The 5,000-nt window shown below is 46.5% G+C and overlaps 1 protein-coding gene across 1 annotated transcript in view; it reads right to left on the bottom strand.

The window, feature by feature from the left end:
• Positions 1-5,000, bottom strand: part of pou2f2a (POU class 2 homeobox 2a) — a 76,377-nt gene that overhangs the window by 45,096 nt on the left and 26,281 nt on the right. The gene's annotated exons all lie outside the window — the stretch shown is intronic.

Genomic DNA, 5,000 nt, shown 5'->3' with positions numbered 1-5,000 from the left:
GTGTGTGTGTGTGTGTATGTGTGTGTGTGTGTGTGTGTGTGTGTGTGGGGAGGTCGGCAGCCTTCATTTAGAGGCAAGGTCAGCGCTGATGTGCAGCGTTTTGGCCTATGTCGACATCTCATAATCAGACAGAGAGAGAGGAGAGAAGAGAGAGAGATAGACAAACAGTGAGAGTGAGAGAGAGAGTGAGAGAGGGGACTAACGAAAGTCCCCATATACCGCACCAGCTAAATGCTACTTTGCACAAGGTCGCTTACATATGCTTACATACATACATATGTCTGTACGTATACATTCAATATGCTGCATGTGGCCCATTATATTTGTTCCATTTTTGCTGAGAGCATTTCAGTGTGCAGATATTTAGCGTGCATTACCAGCCGTAGAAAAAGATAAAAGCTTCTCGTTTGGATTTTCTTTGCAAAAAAAAAAGAAGAGTTCTGCATTTTTTACAGATGCATTTGGGAATATTTGCTCTTCACAAGAGAAGGGCTGCTTGAGTGAGGATGATGGAAAATAAGTGTCTCTTCATTTAGAATAAAGGAAAGGCAAAAGTAATTCTCTGTGGAACTGTCATTTCATTATAATGGCCTGGCTCCATTACTATAAATAAATGGAGAGGCCACAGAACAAATAAGCACATTAACTAGGATAAGTACACACTGCGGAGAGCCCGAAAGTGGACAAGAGAGTGTGTATGTGTGTGTGTGTGTGTGTGTGTGTGTGTGTGTGTGTGTGTGTGTGTGTGTGTGTGTACAGTATGTGTGTGTATGTTTGTGTGTGCATATGTGTGTATGTGTATGAGAGAGAGAGAAAGAGAGAGAGAGAGAGAGAGAGAGAGAGAGAGAGAGAGAGAGAGAGAGAGAGAGAGAGAGAGAGAGAGAGAGAGAGAGAGAGAGAGAAAAAGAGTAAGTGAAAGACAGTAAGAATGATTGTTACTGCAGGTATATCGCTGTATCTGCATGTGTATGTGGGTGTCCGATATACATATGTGTGTCAAGCCCATACAAGCCCATACATGCTATGGCACATACAGTATGCACAGGTACATGCAACATGGAAAAAACAGTCTGTATATACGCAAACACCATATACACAAAACCAATCTCACCCCACCCAAAGTGCTTACGTACACATTGTATGTGTGTGTGTGTGTATGTAATGCATGTGTTCCCATATGATGTCTATGTGTAATATAATGTATATGCCCTGACATGTAGACTACACTAGACTATGTACATGGTGTGTACACCAACCCTCATCTGGATTCACGTGTGATGGAGGGAGTGGCACATGATGTGTTTATTGTTCTGAAGCGTCTGTACCGAATTAAGCTGGGTTGTGCAGTGCTAGCATGTGCTTGTCTGTGTGTGTGTGTGTCTGTGTCTGCCTGTGCTGTGCTGTGCTATGCACTGCAGTGAGTCTGTGTGTGTGTGCATGTGTGGATGTGTGTCTGTGTGCATTCATGCCGCCTATGCTGTGTTGTGTTGTGCTGCCCTGTGCTGTGCTGTGCTATGCTGTGCTGTGCTGTTCCTCAGCTATAGGCCCGGCTGGCATAGTAGTGCTAAGCCGGAGAGCGCTAACGGCGCCGGGCTGGGAGCAGAGAGCAGAGAGCGCCGAGGGCGGACGGACGGAGGGAGCGAGCGAGCGAGCCGAGTGACCGTCTTTAGACAGCTCAAGTCCTAGCCACCAGCTGACCGCCATTTCACACCAGTGGCCAACACAAATTGGATCAGGGTGCTTTCTCATTGCACTAGCAGAAAGACACAGTGAGAGGGAGAGAGAGGGGGGGGGAGAGGGAGGGAGAGAGAGAGGACGGAGAACAGGGAGATACACACATTCACAAAATGGCTGAAACTCTGACACAATGTCTCTATAACGCATGTACACAGAGGACACACAAATACGAAATGCTGTCTCTCTTTTACTCACACACACGCGCACAGACACGCACACACGCACAGACACGTACGCACGCACGCGCGCACACACACACACACACACACACACACACACACACACACACACACACACACACACACACACACACACACACACACACACACACACACACACACACACAGTAGGGCACAAGAGAGTTGGTGCATGGTGTGGCCTGAACAATATGACTCCAGCTTTGACAGGAAGCATATCTTTGTCTGCTACTCCAGCTAAAAAAAGCCTGCAGTGTTGTACACCCAAGGCACATTTGACCAGGGTGAAATAACTAACTGGCACGATAATGACTACAGTATGTGTGGTGTCATTTTTAAAAATAGGAAAATGACACTTTGTGTCATAAATACAGAGTATTTCAAAATTCAGAAAAGGATTGCTCAATCTCCTTTTCTTGGATATGAAAAAAGAAATAAACGAAAACAAACCAACCAATCAAACAAACAAACAAAAAACAAATAAGATCGGCAGGGATGTTACACTTTATTTCATTTATATAGATACTATATCTAAGTAAGTATTTTTTTCTACCTAAAAAAATAATTGGAAATCTACTATTGAATCAAACCTTGAGGTTAAAAAAAGGAAAACCATGACCTTGTATGAACATGTGCAATGTTATGGCCCCTAATACTTCTACTTTTCTTGCTTTTTTAAAATGAAAAACAGATTTGTGCAGAGGAGGGTTTTGTTCAGTACGCCCTACCCTCATAAAGAAATACTCCCGTCAACTTGAACTTTGGCCTATAGCATTCTGCTGCAGTCTTTGAAATTATATATTTATTTTAAATAGGTTAGATTATAACTGTGTTATCTTGGAGGATGCAGGGGACATGAGGGGAGGGGAGGGGAGGACGTCCTCGCTCTATGTTTTTTTCTTCTTCTGTGGTCTTGCTGTTATTCTTCGCACACAAACAGAGAGATGCACCTATGTGAGCAGGATGGTAAATATAACCTTTCATTGTCAACACAAGGGCTTTGGCGGAGAACACTTTCCAGGCTGGTCAATACACAGCTCCCTTCGGAGAAAGGATGGTAACCGCAAAATGTTCTTGGTCATTACAATCTACTGTGCCTTACTCACAGTGCTCAAATCACCTAACATAAAAATCTTCATAGAGACCAGCGTCGTTAAAACGCCAAACTCCACACTGTGTTGTTTCCGATCGCGACAAACGGCCAACAACCTAGCATCGCTGTCTTTTTCGCTTTCTTTTTCTTTTCTTTTTATTTTGCTGCTGCTGACAGCGAGTCAAATGACTTGTTCTTCTGGATAATAGTCATAGGATACTCGGCCCAGCAGAGTGTAGTGACTCCCATAGGTGCCTTTTGCTCAGATGCCCTCTTGCTGCAATAGCCCTAGACATCATTAGGACAGTTTAAACCTGAGAGAAAAAATAAACTTGTGATTTTTATGTCTGTTATGATTCTCCGGCCGCAAAAGCTTTACAATGGTTGGTAGGGGAGGGTTGTATGATGACACCGTGAGTGTTATAGACAGAGATGGTTCTTTGTAATTGTGTCAAAGCCATCACACAACAAGGAACACGGAGAGAAAGGCATGAATGGATCCCAAGTTTGTGCTCAATTTTACACAGTGTACACACACCCAATGTGTGCACCCTTGTACTGTGTGTGTGTGTGTGTGTGTGTGTGTGTGTGTGTGTGTGTGTGTGTGTGTGTGTGTGTGTGTGTGTGTGTGTGTGTGTGTGTGTGTGTGCGTGCGCGTGTGCGCGTGCGTGTGTTTTATGAGGACACAATTTTGGTCCCCACTAATACAGCAATGTTTTTCTTATGTACATGCATTGTTGCTGCTGGGGAAACAAGCAGTGCCGGAGTATTAAGGATTTAAAGTAGAGTTTGTCTTTGGCACGTTTTATCAGTTACTGCATTAAGTACCTAACGGGAGTAAATGAGTAAATAAAAACTGTAACTGTGTGCATGTGGGTGTGTGTATACATATGCACGTGTGTACAATGTGCATGTGTGTACATCTGTACTGTGTGTGTGTATGTGTGTGTGTTGCGTGCGTGCGTGTGTGTGTTGTGAACACGACCACGTGTGTGTGTTTGTACTCATGCGGCCACGTGCTGGACGTGTTTACACTCGCACAGGGGCACGCGGGGCGATATCTCACGGCAATCGATGAGAGGGGAGGGGAGGAGAGGAGGGAGGAGGTGGTGGAGGGGAGGGGAGGGAAAAAAAGAGAAAGGAAAGCAGGTTATCTCCTGTCATTAACGGGGGGAGGCGGGGCGGGGCGGGGCGGGGCGGGGTGGAGTGGGGTGGGGGATTCCCGTGTGTGTGTGTGTGTGTGTGTGTGTGTGTGTGTGTGTGTGTGTGTGTGTGTGCGGAGTAAGGGGTGGTGGTGGGGGAGTTGGGGAGGGGTTGGGGGAAGACCTGGATTCATTGAGAAAAAACACAGACTGTTTGGCATCGGGAGAAAGCAGACAATTATCTGTATTGATTAGAGCCAGCCAGCCAGCACAGTGAAGACAGAAAACTATGACTGGATCAATAGAGAGGGAGAGAGAGAGAGAGAGTGGGAAAGAGAGAGAGAGAGAGAGAGAGAGAGAGAGTGGGAAAGGGAGAGAGAGAGAGAGGGGGAGAGAGAGTGGGAAAGAGAGAGAGACAGATAGAGAGTGGGAAAGCGAGAGAGAGAGTGGGAAAGAGAGGGGGAGAGAGAGTGAGGGAGGGAGAGGGGGGTAGCGGGTGGGATGGAGGGATGGAGTGGTGGTGGTGGGAAGGAGGGCAAGTTGACTTTGCAAAAAAAAAGGAGAGTGCTGAGCAACAGTTGGGACAGGCGAGGGGAGGCGAGGCGAGGGGGCTGACTGGCGAGGGAGGAGGGAAGCCGCCCGGCAGCAGAGAGACCAGACCAGCAGAGAGAGAGTAGACCAGCAGAGAGAGAGAGAGCAGAGAGAGAGAGAGCACAGAGAGAGAGAGCACAGAGAGAAAGAGCACAGAGAGAGAGAGCACAGAGAGAGAGAGCACAGAGAGAGAGAGTAGACCATCACACAGAGAGAGAGTAGACCAGCAGAGAGAGTAGG

The sequence above is a fragment of the Engraulis encrasicolus genome, chromosome 20 (assembly GCF_034702125.1).
Source record: "Engraulis encrasicolus isolate BLACKSEA-1 chromosome 20, IST_EnEncr_1.0, whole genome shotgun sequence".
NCBI classification, from domain to species: domain Eukaryota; kingdom Metazoa; phylum Chordata; class Actinopteri; order Clupeiformes; family Engraulidae; genus Engraulis; species Engraulis encrasicolus.
This window is presented reverse-complemented; position numbering and strand designations above follow the sequence as displayed.